We start from the raw sequence: 26,864 nt of genomic DNA on the forward strand, positions 1-26,864 counted from the left end.
TAGGTAAGTTTAACCACATGTTAGACCTTGAGCTTGAGAAAGCATGACCTCCCATTTTCGATCTTGTGCTTGAGAAAGTGTGAGCCACCTTCATCTCTCCTCTGCTGGGAAAGCTTGTTCTTAAGGACCCAGTACTGTACTTGAGAAATCTTGACCTCCCATTCTCAATCCTATGCTTGAGAAACATTAAACTCCAAAATGTTGTGTTGTACTAAGGACATATTGGTCTTCCATGCTTTCTCGTCTCCTTGAATAACCTTGGCATCTCATGCTCCATCATGTGGTTTTGAAAGCTTGACCTCTGATTTACACTTGAGAAAGCTTTTCCTCCACAATAAGTCCTGTGCTTAACAAAGCTTGGACTTATCTTATTGGCACTCATAGAGCCGATGTTCATCCGAGGACATCTTGGCACTATAACATCTGGCACAGTTAGACAAGCAGTGAGGGAAATTATTTAAACAAAAACGTTTTCAAAAGTCGACAGAAGGAGAGATAATCCTTAGTAGAATGTAGAGGCTGCAGAACCGAGTTCCACAGCCTAGCGGCAGTGACAGGAAATAGCACGCCCACCCACCCGGGTGAGCCGAGCACAAGGCACTTTTATGGTGAGTGACTCCCAAGACTGTAGGGGACGATTGAGTACATACAGGCAGAATTTGAGCTGCAGGAACTATGCTCCCATGCCATAAAAAGTCTGGTGCACTATGCACATAGATTTAAATTGAACTCTTTGATTAACAGGAAGCAAATGCAACTGTTTCAAGGCTGGAGAAATGTGCATGGAAAAAGGGGTCTGTGTTACCAGTCTAGCTGCTGCGTTTTGCAAGATCTGGAGGTGGCGCACCAGATAAAGTGGCTGGGCTAATTAGAGGGAATTGCAATAATCGATTACACTAAGAATCAAAGAAGCAACTGCTGGTGCATGCGACCGAGATGGAAAACAAACAACCACCTTGTGCAAGACCCTGAGTTTGTTGTGTCCAGATTGACAGATAGACGCTATTTGTGCCTCATGGGAGAGAGAGGGCGACAGCTTGATACCTAGATCCCTCACCATCGACACTGGTGCAGAAAGGGTCCAAGCGAAGGGGGCCAGAAGGAAAGGGTCCATAGAGAGAGAGAAGAGGGGCCCACCACCAGGACTTCTGTTTTGTCCCCATTCAACTTTAACGAGATATCACTCATCCAGCAACCCCCAGCCTCAAGGCACCCCACAGCTGAGATGCTGGACCAGGCTAAAATAGGTCAAGCCGTAGAATTATCTGGGTCACATCAGCACACGAGTAGCACCGGAGGCTGTGCAAGTGGATGAGCTTCACCAATGGTTGGATGTGTATATTCAACATGGTGGGGGACAAAGCAGACCCCTGGGGGGAACCCAAAAGATAAAGGGAGAGAAGAATAGAAAGGGCTAAAATAAAGAGATTGAACCAGACCTGACAGAAAAGACTTAAACCAGAGCTGCACCTGCCCGGGTACCCCAGCCCTGACCAGGCAATTGAGCAAGATGGAGTGGTTGATGGTATCAAAGGCAGCTGACAGGTCTAATAGTATCCATGCCCACACTCCACCTTGATCAGAGGCATGGACTAGGCCATCTACAACAGATACCAGTGCACTCTCTGTGCCATGGCCAGGGTGGATGCCAGATTTAAAAGGGTCAAAGAAGTGAGAGAAATCAAGAAATAGACTGGGGAGCGGACAGATAAAGGACTCCACCAGTTTCATGAGGAAAGGCAGTGGGGAAATAGCACGAAAATTAGCCAGGACAGAGGGGTCAATAGAGGGGTTCCTTAAGTGAGGCACTCGCAGGCTTAGCTCTGAATTTTAACTGTATGCATGGCCCCAAGCTTGAATACATTTGTCCACACCATTGTGTCAGTACTCTGTTTATGAAAACATGGTTTTGATGTTTTGTCCTCAGTGTGGTCTCCCAGGCTCACTACTGTGCCTGGCAAAGCTTGGCCCTGCAAGTTTGATATTGTTCTTGGGAAAGGTTGATCACCCAGGTTGTGTCACATACTTCAGACATTTGGCCTCCAATCTGCAGTCTGTGTCTGAGATAGTTTGACCTGCCATGTTTGACCACATCTTTTAGAATGCTTAGCTTTTAATGTTAAATTTTGTACATACACTCTCTTGTCCTCCTAGGTGTGATTCTTTGCTTGAAAAAGCTTGGCTTTCCCTGTTTGTTCCTGTCCTTGAGAAGTATTTGCTTCCCATGTTCGATATTGTGGGTAAGAAAGATATCTGTGTTCAATCCTGTCCTTGAGAAAGCGCGGCTGGCAATGATATATCATGGGCTTCAGCTTGGCTTCTCATGTTGCATCCTGCGCTTTAAAAAGCTTGCTTCCAGTGTTCAATCCTGTCCTTGATAAAGCGCGGCTGGCAATGTTATATCATGGGCTTCAGCTTGGCTTCTCATGTTGCATCCTGCGCTTTAAAAAGCTTGCTTCCAGTGTTCAATCCTGTCCTTGAGAAAGCGCGGCTGGCAATGATATATCATGGGCTTCAGCTTGGCTTCTCATGTTGCATCCTGCGCTTTAAAAAGCTTGCTTCCAGTGTTCAATCCTGTCCTTGATAAAGCGCGGCTGGCAATGTTATATCATGGGCTTCAGCTTGGCTTCTCATGCTGCATCCTGTGCTTTATAAAGCTTGCTTCCAGTGTTCAATCCTGTCCTTGATAAAGCGCGGCTGGCAATGTTATATCATGGGCTTCAGCTTGGCTTCTCATGCTGCATCCTGTGCTTTATAAAGCTTGCTTCCAGTGTTCAATCCTGTCCTTGATAAAGCGCGGCTGGCAATGTTTTATCATGGGCTTCAGCTTGGCTTCTCATGCTGCATCCTGTGCTTTATAAAGCTTGCTTCCAGTGTTCAATCCTGTCCTTGAGAAAGCGTGGCTGGCAATGTTCTATCATGGGCTTTTAGCTTGGCTTCTCATGTTGCATCTTGCGCTTTAAAAAGCTTGCTTCCAGTGTTAAATCCTGTCCTTGATAAAGCGCGGCTGGCAATGTTATATCATGGGCTTCAGCTTGGCTTCTCATGCTGCATCCTGCGCTTTAAAAAGCTTGCTTCCAGTGTTCAATCCTGTCCTTGATAAAGCACGGCTGTCAATGTTATATCATGGGCTTCAGCTTGGCTTCTCATGCTGCATCCTGTGCTTTATAAAGCTTGCTTCCAGTGTTCAATCCTGTCCTTGAGAAAGCGTGGCTGGCAATGTTCTATCATGGGCTTTTAGCTTGGCTTCTCATGTTGCATCTTGCGCTTTAAAAAGCTTGCTTCCAGTGTTAAATCCTGTCCTTGATAAAGCGCGGCTGGCAATGTTATATCATGGGCTTCAGCTTGGCTTCTCATGCTGCATCCTGTGCTTTATAAAGCTTGCTTCCAGTGTTCAATCCTGTCCTTGAGAAAGCGTGGCTGGCAATGTTCTATCATGGGATTTTAGCTTGGCTTCTCATGTTGCATCGTGTGTTTTAGAAAGCTTGCTTCCAGTGTTCAATCCTGTCCATTAGAAAGCGTGGCTGGCAATGTTCTATCATGGGCTTTAAGCTTTGCTGCTCATGTTGCATCTTCTGCTTTAGAAAGCTTGCTTCCAATGTTCAATCCTTTCCTTGAGAAAGCGTGGCTGGCAATGTTCTGTCATGGGCTTTATCTTGGATTCTCATGTTGCATCCTGTGCTTTAGAAGCTTGCTTCCAGCGTCCAATGCTGTCCTTGAGAAAGCGCGGCTGGCAATGTTCTATCATGGGCTTTAGCTTGGCTTCTCATGTTGCAACCTGCGCTTTAGAAAGCTTGCTTACAATGTTCAATCCTGTCCTTGAGAAAGCGTGGCTGGCAATGTTCTATCATGGGCCTTAGCTCGGATTCTCATGTTACATCCTGTGCTTTAGAAAGCTTGCTTCCTGTGTTCCATCCTGTCCTTGAGAAAGCACCGCTGGCAACGTTCTATCATGGGCTTCAGCTTGGCTTCTCATTTTGCATCCTGTGCTTTAGAAAGCTTGCTTACAATGTTCAATCCTGTCCTTGAGAATGTGTGGCTGTCAATGTTCTATCATGGGCCTTAGCTTGGATTCTCATGTTACATTGGGTGCTTAAGAAAGCTTGCTTCCAATGTTCAATTGTGTTCTTGAGAAAGTTTGGCCTTCCAGGCTCTTTCACATTCTTGAGAAATCTTGGCTTCTAAGGTTCAATCTTCTTCTCGAGAAAGACTGGATGTCCATGTGCGCGAGCCAGTTCATTACGAAAATCGTCTTACCATGTTGTACCATGTACTTGAGGAAGCTGGGGCTCACATATTTTATCCTTTACGGGAGAATGCTCAGTTTCCTTTTTTCTATCACATGCTCCAGATAGCTGGGCTTCTTTTGTTCTACCCCGTGCTTGAGAAAGCTTGAATTCCCATGACCAATCCTGTACTTGAGATGGTTTGACCACATGTATTAAATTATGTGTAAGAGAAAGCTTGGCCTCCCGTGTGTATAGGCGCGTTATAATTGCCATACCATATATCATATGTTCAGTTGAGTGCCTGAGAAAACGTGGCCTCCCGTGTTCAGTGGAGTGACCGAGAAAGCTTGGCGTCCTTTGTTTGAAGCTGAACCTTCCCATGTTTTATTATATGTTTGAGAACGTGTGTCTAGCCATGTTCAATCCTGTGCCTGAGAATAGCCCACTTCCCATGGTCAATAATGTGCTTGAGACAGCTCAGCTGCCCACGCCTGATTCTGTTATTGAGGAAAGCTCATGGGCAGCGCATCCATCCCACATTGCCTTCGAGCTGTTTTGGTTAATTTATCATGCAATGCTGTAGTTGTACAATCTAAACATGATAGCCATTCAGGGATACATGATTGGCTAACCATGCACGGATGAACAATAAAGGCTGGCTGCTTGCATCATCAGGATGGCAAAACACATCCTTGCCACAAATATAAGGTGTAATTGCAAACACAAACACCCTATTCCACGTGCTTACAGTGCTAGTAAATGTGGTGTATTGTATACCTTGTTGGCTATAAAAACAGAATACTAGAGTCCTAGCACTGGCTTCCTCGACCTGTTGCAATCCTTAACAGATCACTTCAGATTCTCGTTCTTCAGACCTCTTGCCTTTCAAGTTAGGAGAACTGGCAGGAAAATAAAAATCAAAAGCTCCAAATGTATGGATGGACACCTATTCTGAATTAATGAAAGCACTGCAGAGCTATCAGAGAAAGGTAGGGACTCAATAGCAGTGACATAGGGCGATGACGTAGAGTGGGGTGCTACTTCCCAGTCAAAGTACATCAAGGTGTAATGGGAAAGCTCTCTATATGGGACACAGTAATGGGTTGCTGTCGTTCAGGATTGGGATGTCTATGTGCGCAGCATTGGAAAATTAAAGGGTTCTGCAGGAAAAGAGCGGCGATCGAGAGGTCAGTGTCTTTGGAACGATTGTGGGGCTTTGTGAGATCTGCGCCTCGCTCCACGTGATCTAATCATAAGATGGACTTCCAATCAGGATTCAGAGCCAATGTAGGGCTGTAAGTGGGCACATGCATTGGAATATAAGGTATTCCTGCTCAGCGTTGGAAGAGCTCGCAGTATTGGCAATGCAGGACGGGGTTCATGTGTGCTGTGAGAAATGCATTTGGGTCCCATCCAGCAGCGGCCTGCCACCTAGAGGCAGGCCGTCCCCTTCCATGAGTAGGGTCCGCCCGCTTGCTGAGCAGGGGCGTGTAGCGCCCCCCCACGCTTTTTTTGTTGTTGCTGATCCCTGTTGGCTCTGCAACAAATCTAGAGCATAATAATGGCAGGCGGTTCCGGAAGCCTGGCCCGGCCGCTGTGCTAGCAGCATAGAGGTGCGGACTGACCGGAGAGAAGGGCACTGTCCATGTGCATCAAGGGTAAAGCAAGCTTGACAAGTGTTGTCACTGTCTTGCCACGTAATAACACTTATTACGCATAGCATTTACTTTTTTTTATAGAAACCTGTTATTGCATTTTGAGTTTGAAGAAAGAAAACAGTTACGCAAAACAAAGAACATACCCAGTAGCCTCCCAAAACTCCCCAATCCTTCCAACCCCCCCCACCTCAACCTTCCCCTCACAGCGACCCCCTACCCTTGGCATTTGGTTTCCAATCTCCCTCCCAAACCCTTCTTTGACACCTTCAATCTGCAAAGGTTCTTCATAGTTCTTCTTCATTGTGCTGCAGCCATCTTCCCCACACCTTCCTATGTTTCTGTGGACAACCTCTACTCTTGTAAACCCATAGATATAGCCATCCAGTCCTCCCAAGATCGTAGGGTAGGACCTTACTGTCCTCCCAACCCCATTGCAATGCCCCTTTTGGCCAGTGCCAGGGCCAGTCCCCCCAGACTCCTTTCGTGTAACACTTGTGGGGTATAATAGACTCTATGCAGGACATTGTAATGAATGGCCCTTAACCTCGAAGGAATGGCTTTCCTGTTGGTAACCCCCAGGGTGCTCTGCCAATCTCACTCCCTCAAGGGTCCCAAGTCTGTCTCCGACCTTACCCTGAGCCTTGCAAGAGTTTTGCTGCAGTGCTGGCCACTGTGGTGAATCCAGTAATGTCATCATTCAATCTCTGGGGAACTTCTCTTCCCATGTGACCAGGAAAGTGCAGCCACTACCTGATCCAGACCCTGGTGGTGGCTGCGTGAGGGAGGATCGCGTGGAGGGAGCAACCTTTATGGGAGACTCACTGGCAGGATCCTGGTATCCCCCTTTTCACTCAGGCTATGACATTCACTCTTTAAATCCCCCAACCTGTATTGCATATTGTGACGTAGATCCTGTTTCCCTACTAATGCCTGACTGTGATGCTTTCTCCCATTCTCCTTATGAAAAGTCTGAGATGAGAAATATTGTTGGAGTGATGCAGAGCACTGAACTAGAGACACGCTCTAGCCGGATTTATACGATAGGTGCTGGGACATTCAAAAGCCCGGCTCTGCAAAGAAGATGGACATTGAAGGGAAGCACATCCACTTTATCAGGGAACAAAGTGGATGACAGCTGGAGAAGGGAGCAGGACAGTGGCTGTCGGCTCCGTTGCAAGAGGCTGGAAGGAAGATAAGCTGTCCGAGAGCCTGCAACAGGAGACACTGCAAGAAGGAGGCCATTGTGAAGCGGGTACTAAAGATCTGACCAGATGCTGTAAGCAAGACAAAGCTCCCCAGTAAAGGGAGCGAGGACTGTGGAGAATGCTGAAGCTGCCACAAGAGATTCTTGAGCCAAAGCAAAGAAAGTTGGACACTGGGGCGATTCGTAGCATACAGCACGTAGCACACAGAAGCATTGTGAAAGTGAACCCAAGCAAGGGAACTGGAACACTGAATGTTTTAAGAAGGGAAATCTGTGAAGATGGGGAGGATAATTGAGCAAAATGACATATTTTGAAAAAGACCTGGCAGGCGACTATATCAGGTAATGTGTGGTGAGTCTGGCACCCAAACCCAAAAGTGTACGTTGTAGTAGCCAGGGCAGGAGACTACATCAGGCAACAAGAAATACAAAGTGAACATTGTAAAGGCATATGGCAAGACTCATACCCCTTTGGTGCAACCTGCTTTGAAAGCCCTGACAAGAGAGTATACCAGGCACGGGAGAAGTGTGAGAATACGAGAGAAAACCCATTCTCCATTGGTGCAGATATGCAAAGAAGCCTTGGCAGGAGAGTATAACAGGCTTATGAGAAAGGTGAAAAGTACAAAGTGAAAGTTGTGAAAGTTGTGAAAGCCTGGCAGGAGTGTACACCAGGTAATGGGTATGTACTGTAAGAGTTGGGAAGCGAGAGAGTGACCTCTTCAAATTGTGGAAACTCTAAGGTAGGGTTGTCCAACTCCAGGCCTCTTGGGCCGGAATCCTGATGGGTTTTCAGGATAACCCTCTTTAATATTCATGAGTAAAAATGTGCATACATTCAGAATCATTGCATGGACATTTATCTCTTGGATATTAATGAGGGGTATCCTGAACCCCCTGAGCAAGAAACATAAGTAAATTGTGTAATCAAGGAGCGACAGAGAATACCTTGAGTTTGGGGAATCTAGGTGGAGGGGTGCCATACCCCCTGGATTGGACAACTATTTAATGCAAAGGCTGAGAAACTCAGGGGCAGGGAGCCCCCCTCTGAGGCTTGTGGAAGTTTGATCATTTTGTTTCTTTTTGCACCGTTTTGGAACTTTGTGTTGGAACTGTGGAAGGAACCACCTTCAACTAGTTGAAATACTATGCCCCTTTTTCACATTATCTTAGGTTTATAATGTAAGAGTTAGGTTAGGATTTCAGACAACGGACAGAGAACTATTTTGCTTTTTGGACATTCTGACATTGATATCTTTTAGTTTTGTTGAGGCAGGGATACCCCTCATAGTGACAGGGTGAGATAGGTCTTTCTCCAACCCTCTTTTCTGTTAATAAATGTTTATAGCAATCAACACAGTGCCCTTGTGTCCAGTTCATACTCCTGATACCTTACACCACCCATCTATAAGCTGTGGAGACCATCTTGGTTTCCAACATCTCTGTAGCAACCAGTCTAAGTAGGGGGAGCCCCTGAGAAGCTGAGACCATTCCCTAAAATGTGGACTGATAGCATGATGTAACTGGATGTACTAAAATAGCATGGTAGAAGGTATACCACGTGTCCCCCTCAACTCCTGGAATGACCTTATCCCCCACCATCCATATTCCTTTGTCAGTCCAGCCCTGTTGCCCCTGAGCTTCCTTGAGCTCAGGAATTATCTCTTTGGTGGCTGATCGAGGGCTAACTTTCCACCCTCACTGGTTTTCCACATCAGGATATGCCAGACCTTCACCACCAGTCAACCCTTCTTTGGGAAGTACCCAGGTATCTTCAACCATAGAGGACTCGATCTAGGTTTAGTGAACCCATTCCCAATTTCTCAAGGTTAGTGGCAGGATCACCGCCCAGAAAAAAAAAAACAATAATTGATCACCACCAGCTGAGTAGCCCAAAAATACATCTGGATACAGTTCATTAACGTGTCCAGAGCTAACTTGGTGGTGGCCAAACCAAACATCATCTTCCTAAGACCTCTGTCTAATTTGTCGAAGTCCTCTGGCAGAATCTCAAACAGCATGGCTTGCATAATATACTGGAACCTGGGAAATTCCTTCATCTTGAAAAGAACCACCTTAACTAGAAGTGTCAATGGAAGATCCGCCCACCTCTCGACATCCCTGAGAAAGCTGACTGACACCGGGTCCCAGTTAAGCTGGAAAAACACGGTCCTATTTCCTGTGATCTTGACCCCTAGGAATTGGAATGGCTCTCTGGTAGCGACCATTCCCCCCACAGAGCACGGGCCTCCCTTTTCCCCCCAAGAGTACATTGTATACAGACCTTTCCCTACTCACTTGTGGGCCATTGCAGGAACCAAATTCCCTGAGCATTTCCCCCTCCTGGGTACCAGTCTCAAAGTTACTCACATATAACAGGATATAATCCGCAGATAGTGATACCTTATACACATGGCCCCCTGGCCATTTGAAATTATGAGCATCCTAGCCCCTCTAACGTCCTCCAGCAAAAGAGAGTGAATAAGAACGGGGAGAGAGTGTATCCCTATCTTGTCCCATGTTTCAGAGGAAATGGACCCGAGAGACACCCATTCAACATCACTCTCACTAAAGGGGCTTCATAGTGAAGTTTTACCCACCCAATAAGCTCCAGACCGAAGCCCATCTTTGCCAAGACCTCCACCGGATATGTCCATTCAATTGAGTCAAAGGCTTTGTAGGAATCAAGGGACAGTATTGCATTATTTGTTCCAGGTAACCCATCTGCTGATGTGATCACTCCAAATGGCTGGCGCAGTATGGAGAGCGTCGATCTCCCTGGCATAAAACCATCCTGGTGCATGTGTACGAAATGAGGCAGGACCCTAAGCAACCTATTGGCGAAAGCCTTAGCCAACATCTTGACTTCCCCATTGAGGAGGGAGATGGATCTGTATGACACACAGGACTCCTTGGCCTTCCCCTTGAGAATCACTGTGATGATCGATTCCCTGATGTCCGGTGGAAGCTCCTCCCTGCTACTCTGAAAGAAGGCATGCATGTGGCTGTTTGTCTTTCCCCCAGAAGTTTCTAGAGTTCTGGAGGAAGGCCATTAGAACCCAGGGTTTTCCCCATTTGCAATTGTGTACTCCTTGCGATCTCTGACAGAGTGAGGTCTGCCTCCAAGGCATACCTTTGTTCTTCCAACAGCCTCACATCTGTCTCACCCCTTCCCAGCACCACAGAGTACAGTTCTGCATAGAAATCCACAAATGTATTTGCAATATCTTGGTCTTCCACCCGGAGGGTCTGTCACGTCACGCATGCCTGCAATCCATCTATCCCCCATCTCTTGCCTAGCCTTCCAGGCCAACAGTCTCCACTCTTATTCCCCTGTTCATACACCCTCCCCCCAGTCAGCCAAATCAAGTGTTTTGCTTCTTTAAGTGAAAACACAATGAGTTTATCTTGGCCCGCCCAAAGGTCCTTATACCTCTATTCTGAGTTATCCCCTATGCACCTTCCTACTGGATCCCTCACCGTAGACTCTGCCTCGATCATGTCATGGAGCTTTCCACTTGATTTATTTTTCCACTCTGTCACCTCCACTCCCCATAAAATGGTCTTGTAAGCTTCCCATAAGGTCAGTGAACTAGCCACTGTGGTCTTGTACTTTCGGAAGTACAGTCCAGCCAGTCGACACCAGGTGGTTGGCGTTTAACCGCCATATCCCCTGGAATTTCTTCCTCCCCAAGCCCTGCTCTAACATGAGTGGGGAGTATTCGGAGATGCCCCAAGGTAAATATTCCACCTTCACCACCCTGTGAAGGTTATCATTCGTAGTGAAAATATAATGAATTCTGGACAGGGATCTGTGTGCCCCCGAGTGAAATGAGAAACATCTTCCTGAGGTATGCCTCGCCTGCAAAACATCAACCAGACCCACTCACGAAGTTTGGTTGGGCGCGTGCCACTGGCCATGGCCCTGGTTCTCCTATCTTTGTCTTCTTGCATTATGTCATTGAAGCCCCCCCAATCACAACCATGTCGGATTCATGCTCAAGTATCACCTCCTTCAATTCACCCATTAATCTGTCCTTATTAGGGTGGGAGGGGTCAAAAACATTTGCTAAGGAGACCATCACCAGACACATCCCACCTATCAAACAAATGTATCGCCCCCCAGAATAAATCTTGAGGTGTTTGGTAACCCACGGTCTTCTTAATAATTATAGCTACTCCTCTGGAGACCCTTGCAAACCCACCATGACACACAGAGCAATATAAATTCCTACCCAGAAACTGACAGCCGGTGCCCCAGAGGTGGGTCTCCTGAAACATAACCACATCAGGGCTATGGCGGCATATAACTTGCTGTACGACCCGATTTTCTTTATCTTCACATTCCATGACAATAACTTAATTGCTTTATCCCCCATTCCACCTTGCCGCCTGTACATTTCCCCCTCAAATCCCGATCCCGTTATCTGCACCCATGGTACATGTTTGGCACCCATCCTTCATCCTATGCCAGGATGTCAAACCACCCCGGGGTCTCTCCTCCTTAGTGGAAACCATTATGCCCTTGTGAACCTCCCACCCCATTCTTCCATCCCCTAGAAGCATCTGCTGCCCAGCTTCGCCCCTTAATCTAACGCGTAGCCAAATCCCCGTCACTACTTCTCGAAACCAACAATTACTCCATTAACCAAAAACGTTCCCAAAAAGCTGCCAAAGGGGCAGCGTAATGTAGCTAAAAACCCAATCATCATTTATTTCACTACCCCATCTTGTTTAGAGCCCTTCAGCCTGGATTAGTGCCCCTCTGCAACAATCCCCCAAACCGCCCTTTCCTCCACCCTCCAGGAGAAACATTAGCCCCTGCATTTATAGGGCTCTCTGTGTCTCTCTCAAAGTTCGTCTGACACCTCGCCTCCAGCATCAGGCGGCATGAAGTCCACATGATCCATGAAGTTGCCTCTCTTTTCTGTTTCTGCTGCTCTAATTCCTTCTACTGTAACCTCCCCGGACGAACCAGACGCTGCTCCCGCTCCTCAGACTGCATTTATTCCTCCTTCCACGCCCAGCTGGTTGATTCTGTGGCTGGTGGCATCACTAGTCTCCCAGTTCATCTCTAGACAACTCCATGCCCCCCCCCGGGTGTTGGAAAAGTGAGACTGTCACTCCCTCTCCACTCAAAGCCTAAAATCAGCATATTTCTCATATCCCTTTTAAGCAGTTCTCCTTTCGCACCTTCATTGGATTAGTGCAGCCCCTGGACTTCTTGCGTAAAGTCGGGAAACAACCACACCCTGGCACTGTCACGAGACCCACTCACCACACCTTTTACATGATGGCATCCCCTGCACTGTAGTTAAGGACCTGGGCTACCGTGAGACGTGAAAAGACTCCTGGCGGGGGAGGCCTAACTGGTACCCTATACCCTCTCTTTATTGAGAAGAAAGAAGAGAGTCCTGCTTTGCCAAAGTGTGCGGTCAGCCATTTTTCAAGAAAGAATTTCATGGAGTTCCCCCTTAGTTTGCTCAGACAGGCCGACAATGTATATGTTGTTCCTCCTGGATCGGCCTTCTGCATCCTCTGCCTGTATTTCCAGCCTGGCAGAGGTGCCCTGCAATAGGGATATCTGGCTGTTCATATCTGTTAGTTTGTCCTCCAGCATGGAGATCTGGGCCTTCGCCTCCTCTGCCCTGTCCAAGATCACTTCACCTAATTTGTTCCCCAGCACCACCCGGCTGCTCCTGATCTTCTCCAAGAGAGGGTTCCCCCTTTCCTGCTGAGATGCTTGTGTCCCCCGTGGCTGATCTTATTTCACCACTGGAGCCAGGTTGGAGCCCCATGGCACTGTCTTTCCCCCCCTCTCTGAGTTGTGTAGATGCTCATAGTATTGGACTGCGAGGCTTTCTTTTGACCTCGTGCCCCTGTCATGTCTCACGTCACCCCCTCCCCTACAGATGCAGTTCTGTCAGGGGAACCTTGTCATAATCAGAGGGACCGGACATCCGGATCACTCCCACCTGGATCTGCTTCAGGGGCAGCGATCACCTCAGCCGCCACAGAGAGCACCTCAAGTCTTTACAGCAGGATTCAGATGGACCGACGGTCAAGCCCCCTAGTGTTGGCCCACTAATGGAGCCACTTTTTACCCTACAGGGTTGTGTATCCAGACCACCCGCTCTCTACTGGGGAGTCCGGGCCAAGCCCACTGTCCTCTGCAGGGCACCCGTCTCCTCCACTGCTCCTCGCGAGCCTCCTCACGTTGGTGGGACAGCCAGGAATCCTCCCGACGATTCCACACGCCTCGCCGGGACCAGGCCCCCATACTTACTCCACGGGGAATGGGCTTAAGAGCGCAGGATCCCCTCACCACGACATCATGTCTATATGTAGATATATATATATATATATATATATATATATATATATATATATATATATATATATATATATATATATAAGGTGCTATTCGCTAGACATTTTCTTTATAATAGTTGCTGTCCAGTTTCCATGTTCTTTAGTTGCCAAACACATGTTCTATTATGTTTTGTTATTCTACTTATAATATGATTATATAATGAGTATCAATTTGGTCCAACCTTATTAATTGAATCTCGCTAAAAATTCTAAAGGTTTGCGTTACTCTAACCACCCAAGGATGCAGCTAATTCCACTATTACATGCCCTGTGTGTGAAGTGTTTGCCAGGGAACACCCTGGACTGCAATCTACCTTCAGGCAATGGAAAGCGTTAAGGCATGACAGATCGACTGCGCAAAACACAAATGGAAATTCATGAAAGTCTTGTAGCAAGAGACTCCCTAGCCGTTAGAGTCTGCAACTCCTCTTCAGCGGACAATTGCAATATCCTGTCTGCTAAATTGACCCTCTCAGTCTCCAACACCATGACCACCCCTACCCACTACCGCCCCCCCAAGCCCTGCACCTGCCTTCAAAGAAAACATCTTACACACCTTGGGCACTAACATGAAATCTACCTCCAAAATGATTCTTATGGGAGACTACAACCTAGGATACAATGACCCCGCAGATTCAGCTGCAACCTCACGCTCTACCTCACTTATGGCGCTAGACTTTCAACAAACTATTGCCTTCCCCGTGCACAATAAAGGACGCGTCCTAGACAGGATCGCTGACCTTAACTGCCAGGTCAACATCTTCTCAAACAACCCTTGTCCATGGTCAGACCATAACTGCGTACACTTCACCATCTCACCTTCAGCCTACTCTAAACTGGTCGCCATCCCTATGCCCCCTACCCTACCCATAGCTCAAAGAATATTACCAAACAGCGTATCGCCCCCCTACTAAACTCTCTTACCGGGGCCACCTTTTCCCACAGACCCCCACATACTTGCTGACCTATACTGCAAGACCTTGACGGAGGCTATTGACACTACTGCACCACTCAAACCACGCAAACTTAAACCATAAGCACACATGAACTCTTGGTTCACCCCTGAAATGCAAGTGCTTTGCTCCAAAAAACGGCGTGCAGAAGCAGACTGGAAATAATCACCCTCAGAAGCCAAAAAACGATTGTTTTCCCTTGCTAACCAAACAGTATAAAAAGTTATCCTCTCTGCCAAAGCCACTACCTACAATGCCCGCATTACCAATGGAAAAACCAACACGTGAGAGCTGTTCATCGTCTTAAGGGAATTGGAAACCCCCACTAAACCCCCAACCACCATACTGAAATATGACGCATGGTGTACCAATATTCAGAAGACCATGCTCAATAAAAGCCAAACTCTACACAGAAAAATGGAGTCCAAGCAAGCCTTGCTTAAACTCCTGCCTCAGTCTAACACAATTAGCACTACCTCCTCCGCCTCCCTAAAATACTTGCTGATGTTCCACTTCACCAATGTCTCTCAGATCGATTTTAAAAGGCTTTGTGTGAGGGCTTTTGTGGAGAGCTTTGTCCACCTGTGGACTGCTCTTCCTGTTTGATGCTTTGCTTCACTCCTGATATACACATTGTACGGATTATTCAGGACTTTCCTTTAAGAACCTGTTCAGCTCTGACCACGCCCCCCTCAACTGCATGTGTATAAAACCAGGCACCTGCGCGCACGCACTTGCGGGAGTGCTTTCCTTGAGTGCTTTTTTCACCTCTTACCTGTGGACTGCTCTTCCTGTTTGATGCTTTGCTTTACTCCTGATAAACACATTGTACGGATTATTCAGAACTTTCCTTTAAGAACTTGTTCAGCTCTGACCACGCCCCCTCAACTGCATGTGTATAAAACCAGGCACCCGCGCGCACACACTTGCGGGAGTGCTTTTTTCACCTCTTACCTGTGGACTGCTCTTCCTGTTTAATGCTTTGCTTCACTCCTGATATACACATTGTACGGATTATTCAGGACTTTCCTTGAGTGCTTTTTTCACCTCTTACCTGTGGACTGCTCTTCCTGTTTGATGCTTTGCTTTACTCCTGATAAACACATTGTTCGGATTATTCAGAACTTTCCTTTAAGAACTTGTTCAGCTCTGACCACGCCCCCTCAACTGCATGTGTATAAAACCAGGCACCCGCGCGCACACACTTGCGGGAGTGCTTTTTTCACCTCTTACCTGTGGACTGCTCTTCCTGTTTGATGCTTTGCTTTACTCCTGATAAACACATTGTACGGATTATTCAAGACTTTCCTTTAAGAACTTGGTAGGTGTACCTGCCCGTGGACACATTTATCTATTGTTTAAGTGCCAAATCAACATTTTTCTTTGTATTCTTTAGTTCGGCTCTCACCACGCCCCCCTCAACGGCGTGTGCATAAAACCAGGCACCCGCGTGCAATCGAGCGCGCCCTCGTGGGAGTGTTTTCATGTAGTGCTATTCCGCTGTTCATCTGAGCAGCTGGGCAGTGGAACAGCACCCCCCTCCATTCATCTAACTATCGTGCTGTGACTGACTTTAAAAAAATGAGTGTTTCCTGCCCCTGGCGTGCACTGTTGGTGTTTGTTGATTATGCTGTTTTATACACTGAAAACTCACATGCTTGATCACATTGCTATCTCCAGCACTGTTGCTTCTAAAGTTAAAATCTCAGGTAATATACCACCTGAGTTAGGAAGAAGCCGTACATTGTTTAATTGTTCACAAAAATTGTTGCGGTCAAAATCTGTTGGCCCAGACATATGTGCATATTATGCAGCTTTACCACCACTTACTGTATCAACTAACCCGTGTCTTACAGCTTTGAATCCACAACCGCACGGTATGCAGGATGCTAACCCACACGTACAAACTGATACTAACCCTATTCTTGATGCTGACCTGCTCGCCCAACAGGAGAATTCGGCGAGATGTTGGGCCCACCTACATTTCCCCTGGATAAGCAGACATGCATCGATGTATCCGTCCGCCAGCCTGTACAAGTCCACCGTGTGGACTCTGTGGAGATCCCTTTACTTTATTCACAGGCCGTGAAATCACTCTCTATACGGACGGAGGATCGAGTGCCCAAACTCGGCCATTAAGCAGGGAGCTATGCTGCTAAACAACAAGCTGGGCAGATACCAGATCAAGAACGCAAAAATGTTGCTCCCGCTCTAATATGATTAATACTGCGAATATTGAAGTCGATATTGGAAGACAGCAAAAGCCATCTAGTCTTCCACCTCCTCCAGATGTTCTAATAAAAGCTGAGACTTAACTAAGTGTTGATACGGCGCATTGTGTTTTGGACCTGTCACAGTCACCTATACTCTATCCAGAATCCCCCAACTCCATTGCAAATTCCTCAGTGGCAAATAGTTTATCATTTATAAAGCCTACTCCCTGTCCATCTTTTGGCTTTCCTCCCCCTCAAATTGCATCTCAGGAGCCGATCCTGATTGCGCTAAACTACAGCATTTACACCCTTATTATGCTATATGAGGCCATATTATTTTTTAAAAAGTGGATAGCCAGCAACATGGGCTAATAAAAATTGAAAACAAACTGAATTTGTTGTCTGATATAAATAAGTCTTGGAATTTGGATGAAAAACAGAATGAGTTGCTAGAAAATTTGAGAAAATCAATCCTATACACACCGGATCTAATTCGGACTTGTGCATTGTTGTGGCTGCAATTGATGGTAACAACCCTAACATGATAGATCGCCTGGTAGTGGGTATTCCTTGCAATGAGCTTGACCACATTGTATTGGATCAGGTGTTAAACTCTGCAACCATACTTTTGGAGGCAACCATGGCACCTGATCCCCCCGCTGTGCCTAAATCAGCAGTTGAGGAGGAGGATTGTGCTGACGATCAGGTCTTCGACATATTTCGTGTCACAAGACATAGGAGAAAAAGAAGATCTAGATAAACCAATGCCCCTACCCAAAACAAAAAGGTTGACAGAAAAGAAAAGAACTAAAAACTTAGAGATACATGACAAAATACCCAAAACACATAACAAAACTTTTATCAGTGCTTTAACTACTCCCATTCAGTGTAAACTTACAAACAAAAACAAACCAATACGTCCATGAAAAAAAACAAATGACCCCCTTGAGTGAGCCTTGTAGAATGGGGTGTAACTTCCACCAGGGAGACAAAATTACTCCGATCCCTGTGACCATAGAAGAGTCAGATCATGTAAACCTGCTTGACTTGTCTACGTACTCGATCTCCTCATTACCTGACTGCAGTGAAGCAGCAGCAGGTAATATGAACTCTATTGATGAAGCTTTTCCTAAGAACATGGTGGTGAATGAATCCAAAAATAAGGCTGCATTTTACACTTTAGAGGGAAAAAAGACACAAATTGCTTAAACAGGGAAACTGGAAACCAAGTGCCCCAAAAACGATGAAGCGTGACATAGAAGTGGAACTTGATAATATTGTTACGTTTCGGCCTCATGCCCGATCAGCTAGCCCAGATAACCTCCTGAAATCTTGTAGTAATGACTCTGCAAATAGAAATGAGCCCACCACACCATTGAAGATGACCTCACCCCAAATGTCGGCAGCTTGCCTAAAGCCTATGGGTAAAGATGTCTACCTCTCATTTCAGATGAGAGATAGAAAACAAAGCGACCCATACCCATGCTGATTACTGTCCTTACAATATTTAAACAAATCCATGTTTTAAAGAATGTGGTATCTAAGGACATTGAAACCATTTAATACACCGGTATGAGAAAAATAGACACCTTACGTTTGAAAATCCCTTCCCATATAGTCATAGAACGTATATGGGAGGAAAGAAGTGAACTTTCTAAGAAGGGCATTATAGTGTCTGTTCTTGAAAGCCACTGTCCACATAAGAAACTATCGTCATCTCATATCTCCAAAACAGAGTCGGGTAAAATACGTAGAACTGTGAGCTTTAAAGAACATAGACTATTACAAACACAGACTAAAAGGAATAAGAATTGGGTAACTAAATGTCCAGACCTCCCTCATCACTCTGACGACAGAATTCTAAAAAGCACCGCCCCAACGTCCTGGGCCTGACTAAGAAAATCCTTTGGTGAGTCTGCTGCTAAATACCATCAGAAGAGCCAGTTCCCTCTTGACCACACACTAAAAATTGCAGTGTGGAATACTCGAGGGCATGCCCACCTCATGGAACTAAAAGACTCATGCCACCTAACAAATTATGACATATTGGTGTTCCAAGAAACTTGGCTCACAGAATACCGATTTGGCCTGACTACGATTTAACTTGTGTATTGGCAACTAAGCAAGCATGTGGGTGGCCCATGGCAGGCGTATTGTTAGCAGTGAAAAAGGTCCTAAAAGGGAAATTGACTCTATGGGCTTCCCCCCTCCTTGCCTACAACTTGTAGAACGGATACTACCAGATGCATACACAACTCAGGTTCTTCGAATTGCCATCTTAAACATGTATTGGAATCATGCAGTATTGACTGATGATATATTCTTTGACTATGTTTCTGATATGTTGGATTTGGTCTTAAATGAACAAGAATGTTATATGTTACTCATTGCTGTCGACTTGAATATGTCTTGTCTTGAGCCTGAACATGGTTGTATGAAAACAAAGCCCAAAAGATGGTTAGACATGACGTAGGTGCGTAATTTCACAATGTTAAATGGCAATTTCTCAACTGATATCCCTCCAAGGGCATTGTGTCACAGGGGATATTCACCTGCAATCATTGACTATGCATTTCTTTCTGATATGATGATGATCTTAGTTAAGCAAGTTGAAATAATCTATACTTCCTTGAGTGATCATAACATACTGAGAATAGTGATTGATATAACACCTTTGCCCACTTCTATGTATTATAACCACAAAATAAGCCTCACACAAGGACAAAATAGGATGGATCAAATGGACTAATGCTGCACTCAACTCCTTTACAAATGTACTGATTGGACAGGGCCATGAGTACTCAAACAATGAAGCAGCCGAATCTACCAATGTACTCCAAAGATTTTGAGTGATATCAAATAAAGTCATGGGCCACAATTTAAAAATAAACATGCTTTTGACCAATCCATACATGCAGCTAAAAAAGAACTGCAAAGAAAAGTGAGGCAACTGAAAAAACACAAATATTGATAAAAGACAGGTAATAAAAAACCTGTATAAGAAAGATAGACATTTTGTGGCTCAACATATAATGTTAAAATCAGAAGCCGAGAATGAAGCCATGCTAATCGCTCTCATTACAAAATCTTGCAAAATGATCTGGAAAATGTTGAATACCATCTCTGAAAGAAGCAATGAATCTCTAATGTTAAATTCAATCTCTAAAGCTGATTGGGCAGAATACTATGAGAAAATATATGCTGATGATGATTACACTGCTAATACCGTCTCTCTCTGTGGGTATGAGACTGTTCTTGAATTTGACAAATTGGAGATCAAACTACTTGTACGTCATGGGCCCCAGGCCCCTACGGGTTGTCGAATGCAACTCTAAAAGCACACCCGGAAGATCGGAGCGACATTCTGTATCTTCTGTTTAATAGAATCAAAAGATCTGGATGGGTACCAACAACTTGGAAAAGATCTATAATTGTTTCTATTCGAAAAAAAGGAAATATAGGTTTGCCATCTAACTATCGCCCCTTTGCCTTACTCGATATTCCGGGGAAACTATATGCCAGACTTGTCCTCCGAGATCTAAATAAGTGGACTGTATAATCTAAGCTGAGAAATCCCCTCCAATCTGGCTTTGTTCACGGTCTTGGCACCTCTTGCAATGTAACCATCCTAGCTGCCCTTAAAAATCAGGCAAAACAATTTAAATACCCATTCTACGTAGAATTTATAGACTTTAGGCTTGCATTCGACTCTGTGTCAAGAAATATATTGTGGCAGAAATTGATTAATGCTGGCTGTCCTCATTACATACTAAACACGATCCAACAATTCTATACTGATAATACAATCCAGGGTAAAATCACCCAACAGGAACTTCTTACGCATCCAATCAATACGTACTGTGGCTTGAAACAAGACTGTTTATTCGCAGCATTCTTGTTCCATTTTTATATAAAAGATATGAACCTCCTTTTTCATAACTCTCAATCCTTCCCCCCATAGGTTGGGTGAAACCACTTTAACCTACCGATTCTATGCGGACAATTTTCTTATTATTGACCGCATGCCTATTGGTTTGCAGAGGCAATTATCAAATTGAATGTGATGAAGTGGAATTGTAATAAAAATAACTCACGCCAATCATATAAGTGGAATACAGGCGGTTAATCAGTTGCCTTAGTCCATGAGTACAGTTATCTGGGCATTATAGTAAGTGATGCAAAGAACAAATTGCCGTACAAAAAAGACATTTGGATTAAAATGCAAATGTTGATCTCTCCAGCTAGAATCATCCTAGCAAGATATGGAAAATGCTTGTATGTACCTGTTGTGAATTTCTATAAAGGAAAGGTTTCCCTGTAGTGACACATGGAGGACACACGAGGCTGGTAGTGAATCAACCAGACTGGAACCTATTAGAAGGTCTATTCTGGAAAGCATTACTGCCTATTCCAAATTCTGTTCCAATACAAATAGTCCAATATGAATTGGGTCTGGTGTCTTTGAAGGCGATAGTTGATTGGAACACCATGGAACACCATGGTCCAATAGGCAAAATGTAAAATAAAAGAATGTTATACAGAGTCTTTGATCACAGCTATAGATGGTTGTATGGAGCCGACGAAATCTTTTGCAGCTGGGGTTGATGCCTGTAAGGTGAAAAGCCAATATAGAGGTAGATTTGCTAATAACTAATCCCACACAGGCTAAACGAAAACAGTGGAATGCCAATTGGATTACCACATGGTCTGAATGCCAACCATTTTAAATATTTAAGTTGGGAGCTTTTACATAAATCTTTTTTTATATTATCCCATATTGCCTAAGACAATTCACGGACCGGACATATAGGGCTGAAATATTGATTTTGAGACTACATTTATGGCCAACTAGGTCATTGTTAGCCTCGAGAGTAAAAACATTGTATGATCAAACATGTACATTTTGTAAATTACTGACATCTATCGAGTCCCTTAAACATCTTCTTGTAGAATGCCCAAGTTTAAAAGATCTGAGGCACGATCATTTCTGCAAATTATTATGTGAATATCAATGCTTAACTGAGCAGACGATGTGGGGATGAATTTTTAATGCTCAAAGGAGATCTTTAAATTTAGCAGCTATACGATACCTGAGAAAACTTGATTTATAGTATGCTAGATGTAGAACAAATTGACACTTGATGCAATGTAATTTCCTTCCTAAGTATTACTTGCAACTATGCAAATTTTTTATGTCCATCAACATGTATGTTTAATGTAGATATGGGTTCAGTTGATGCATTTGTATTTAGTATGTTTATATAGCGCTTTACGTCAAAGCGCTTTAGGTTATAACAACAGATGACCATTTCTCCACATGCACAGATTAATACTGAGCACATTATTTTCGTATGCAGTGATGACAAGAAGTCATGATCCAAAGGCCAAAGGGCTTGCTCTGCTAGAATCTAGTAATATGTTTGCCCGTGACTCTGCAGCATAAGGGCAGAAGGAAATCCTATGATGAGGAAGGATGTCAACTGTGCCACTGCACTTGCAATACTGTTTTTTCACTGTTGCCCTTCACTCCTAGACAAATGATTAACCAAGCCTTAGTATATGCCGCTGGCATGGAGTACCTGCACAGGTCTGACCTTAAAGCACAGTTCCTGAGGAATGATTGTCCTTCTCCTTCAGGCAACGGGCACTGTTGTTATCGGACCGGCATACTCTGAGTTCTGCATGCGGGTGCCTTTCCGCCAGCCAGGTCGTAATGAGGCCCAATGTGTTAATGTCTCCCCAAAAAGGTTGCCAGCAGTTGCCATACCGGATCTATGCAATCACTGCACATGCCATCATTTCAGTTACGTAAATTTCGATTTTGAAAATTGCACCACGCAGTGATCGCAGAGATCACTCTTTTTCGCATCACCCGCATATGGGTACCGGCTACACGTTTACCCATACACACTTATCGGCAACACATTACTTTCTTTGCTGTGCCGCTGACTCCCCTCTCTCCTTGCAACGTCAGTTCACTTTCACTAACGTGGGTTGGAACTGGCGCTGCAGAGTGGTATTTTTTGTTTGCTTCCACTTTATTGTCCCCCGCAGATCATGTAATGGAAGCAGGGGCACCCCGCAATCTCTGAACCCATTAAACCATTCAATGGGACCGGGGGACACCCCCGCACCCCTCACTTTCCTTGTTCGGGATAACAGATTCAGTATTTTGGTTACCGCCAAATGCGCAGTAAAAGCACATTCGGCATTTCTTTTTACATTATTTTCACGCGATACAGCCATGCCCACTCCTGTCACTGTGAATTTTCATGCACTCACTTTTGTCTACACTTTCCTGCTCAGTGCTGGTCGCAAGTACAGCAATGTCAGAGGATGGCGAACCCCTGTATCAACTCAATAAAAATTCAAACTTCTCGTGGATTGTGGCCAGAACTGCAACAGTGCACGTATTATCAGTTGTCAAGGAAGCACCCTGCTACAGCAGGAGTTGCTTCATTCAATAGAGAATGGAGGCCTGACGCTCCTCAAAGATCTTGCAACATGACCAGACTGAAAGAAATTCTGAAATTGGGCCATAAGTTTCCAATAATTGGTCAACATCTCAAAACCTCAAGAAGCGGGTCACCACGTACTTAAAAGCAATGTCCAAAGTGTATATAAGCTGACAGATGAGGTATAATGTGGATGTTATTTTATTTTATTTCGGGTATTCACAGGGCCCAACCCCCACATCAGAGTGATATACATAGCACAGTGAGAGTATAGGTCACCAAACAAGGTAAACTGGTAGAGGGGTGCTGAGCAAGACTATTTACATGAGTAGACGTGTAGTGGAGAGATGGGACAAGTTCAGGGGAAAGACATCATTTGGAGGGTGTGAAGCGTAGTGATTCTAGGTTGAGTGCAGATTTGTCAATGAGAATTTAGGGTTTGAACAGTGTGTCAATCATAGATGTACTGGTACCTTTAAGAGTTAGGTTGGTGCAGGCCCAGTGGCCTGAGATCCAGTGGCACAAGACTCATTCCATAGGCAAGTCTTGAGATCTTTTCTGGATTGCAAGAAGCTAAATCGGATTTGGCGGCAGGTGCTGAATGCATGGGTGTCATTTTAGGGGGGACAAGGGTGTTCCCCCCCCAACTTTTGTGGCACACCATTTTGTCCCACTCATTTGGCAGGGGCCCCTTTCACTAAGAGGTCATATCCTCCCCAACATTTTTAGCAAAGTTACTCCACTGTACCATATTCTTGGGGTGTCGAATGACAAGCCTACCTTTCTGGCTAAGCTAAGTACCCCAGGTCAACATATTCTGGTGCCCATTCTTGTTTGATTTGACCACATACCTAGCCAGGCCTATTTGCTGTGGACATCCTCCACCCATGCTACCTAGTGTGCTGCTCCCAAATTATTTGTTTTGCCCAGCCCTGCCCTGCCAGTACCAAATCAGCATGGGTACCTACCCACATTAATTTCACCAGTGGTTCATTGGGTCAGTGCCCATTATCGCTAACTTCATGGAGTTACATGCTTGTTGCTCATTATATTTTTGTGGACATGAGGGTGTTTTTTGGTTTCTTGGCTGGTTGAATCAGGAGGCTGCAATTTAGTTTCTAGAGTACACCCTGGTTTCCTTGCATCATTCACAGTAGTCTGCATCTACCAGATACTTCAGATGTTTTCATCCCTTGATGTGTGTGGCATTTCCTATTCAGACGTGCATAATATTAATTGTTTCCCAATCCTTAGTATTCTGTTAAGGAGAAAACGCACATTTATTTATTTATTATTTATTTATTGTCACATTTATAAGGTGTGCTAAGCCCAAGGGCATCAAGGCACTGTTACAAGACCAGTTATATATCAGACACGTTGCATAATACTTAAAAAGAAATGTCATTGTCGTACATTCCGGGTAAAAGGACGCCACAGTCTTTGCAGGTGGGGCCGTTGCCTATGAGGCAAGGCGAGCATTAGTTAGGTGAACAGAAGTGTTTTTAGCGATTTGCGGAAGATCCAGTAGGAGTTCTCAGCTCTCAGGGAGGGAGGGAGGAGGTTCCAGTTTTTGGCAGCAGTAGAAGGGAAACTGGGGCCTCCCACTTTGGCACGTTTGATTTTGGGTTAGGTAGGGCGATGAGCACAGGCCGCCCTTTGGTCGGTCTAAAGGACCCAACATTTGCAAATTGTTGTGAATGGGGGATGGGGCATGATTGGAAAGGCATCTGTGCGTGATGGAGAGTGTTTAAAAGAGAATATGCTTGTGAATAGGGAGCCAGCTGGCATTTTTTCTAGCTGCAGTGATATGTTCCAGTCTGGGGATGTTTAGGGTCGCTCTTAGTGTGTTACTTTTTATAACCTGAATCTTTCTGATATTTTTAGCCGAAGTGCCAGCAATGAGGGCATTGCAATAGTCGAGCCTTGACCCTTTTGTGGCCCTGCCTATAGTGAGGCAACTGTCTGTGGAGAGGCAAGGTCTTCTGTAGGCCGCTCAAGAGGCAATAGCACTTACTTGCCTTGAGAGGGAAAGTGTATCATCCAGGTATACTCATAGCGTTTTTACAAAAGGTGAGGCTGGAATTGTGATACTGTCAATGGTGAAGGAGGAATGTTGTGGATCAAGCTTCTTGATCATCAGTGGGGTGCCTACCAGCAGGATTTCTGTCTTGTCATCATTTAAACGCAATTGGTGGGTAGCCATCCAAGCCTGGATAGTCGTGTAAATAGAGTTTGGGGGGCTCGAGTCCTGAAGGTAATTGTCAGAGAGGGGGAGTAGTATTTGTGTATCATCAGCATAGTTTGTATAAGCTATGCTGATTGAATCTAGGAGGAGGAAGAGTGGTTTTGTGAAAATGTTGTACAAAGTAGGGGATACACAAGACCCTTGTGGTACACCACAAGTGATGGGTGGTGGTTGGGTGCTGGTGTTTTTTGTCTTTACTCAGAAGACTCTTTTGCTTTGGAAGGAGTCCATTCAGTTCGTGGCTTCAGGGGAGAAGTTCACAGAAGATGAGAGGTGATGAGCTAGGATTTTGTGGTCGACCAGGTCAAATGCAACAGACTAGTCTAGCAGTAGCAGAAGTGCCGGCTTTCCTTTGTCCGTAATCTCATCGATCTGAATTTTTAAATCAAGAAGGGCTGATTCGGTTCGGTGGCCCGGGCGGAACCGTGACTAGCGCAGGCCCAGGTTATGGTTTGCTTCCAGGTAACTCTGGATTTGCAGATAGGCTGCTGGGTCCAATATATTTATTAAAAAGGGGACCATAGTGATTGGGTGGTAGTTGGTGGGGATCATAGGATCAAGCAAGGGCATTTTTTATGAGGGGGAGAACCCAAGGCTGGTAGGGACAACACCAGAGGTGAAGGAGGTGTTGATGGAGGAGACAATGAGTGTTGCCAAGATCTCAGCACAATCTATGATGTGGCTTGCAGGGCAAATGTCACCTTTGCAAGGAAAAGGTTTAAGGCCTTTTTTTGTAAAAAATATCATTTCAGTTGTTTTAGTTGAAATACAACTTTTCCAACATAAAATACACTGATCAAATGATTTCGCAAATTCATTACATAAAATTGACAATTAGTCATAAAACATAAGATATCTGAATGCTGTAATACTGAAAACATAAGAATACTGGAATGCATGCAACCGTGCAATCCCTCGTCCGCAGTTTGTTGCCAGATAGTCAAGTGCAGATGAAGGTCCGGTGGCCTTCTGCGGCCAAATGACAAATTCGGATTCTTACATTAAAAACTTGAATTTTCTTTTATTTGTTTTGAAGCCCTCACTTTATTAGGCACTAAACAACCGTGTGCTACTAAAAAGTGTATGACGTTCATTCATCGACAGGTTTTTTTTTTAGCTGATTTGTTTTTCAGCTGATTTCTTTACTGAAAAAACGAATCGAAAAATATGGAGGGTCAGGGGTGGGATATAAGGGAAAGGGAGTGTGGGGAATGGGTAGTAAATAACTGGGAAGGGGGGGATTGAAGCGCCACCCCCCAAATAAAAATAATAATATTCCAATGTGTTTTTTCAGCCAAAAATTGAAGTATAAAACTGCAGAAAAAAAACCTGGCGATGGAATGACATAGAACTCTGAATAGAGGGTCATCTACTTTGTCAACATTCGTTCTCATTGTTTACTGCATAGAGGGCTTTTTGACAAAGTAAGATGTATGTTCTTCTTGCAGCTAGAACAGAGTGGCGTTGCCTTTGCTTTACTTGTCCTGTATGTTGTTGTATGTGAGATGGTGTGTGATTGGGCCCACTGATGGTGG

The 26,864-nt window shown here is 44.9% G+C and overlaps 1 long non-coding RNA gene across 3 annotated transcripts in view; it reads left to right on the plus strand.

Moving 5' to 3' along the window:
- The window catches only part of LOC138497906 (uncharacterized), a 575,846-nt gene that overhangs the window by 416,385 nt on the left and 132,597 nt on the right, over nt 1-26,864 (plus strand). Inside the window, exon 3 of one of the 3 annotated variants that reach the window (XR_011278662.1) lies at nt 2,155-2,240. The exons of the other annotated variants lie outside the window; for them this stretch is intronic. This is a non-coding gene — a long non-coding RNA (uncharacterized lncRNA). The remainder of the gene's footprint in view (nt 1-2,154; nt 2,241-26,864) is intronic. 3 annotated transcript variants of the gene reach the window in all.

The sequence above is a fragment of the Ambystoma mexicanum genome, chromosome 5q (genome assembly GCF_040938575.1).
Source record: "Ambystoma mexicanum isolate Mex_15411 chromosome 5q, UKY_AmexF1_1, whole genome shotgun sequence".
Lineage (NCBI taxonomy): Eukaryota > Metazoa > Chordata > Amphibia > Caudata > Ambystomatidae > Ambystoma > Ambystoma mexicanum.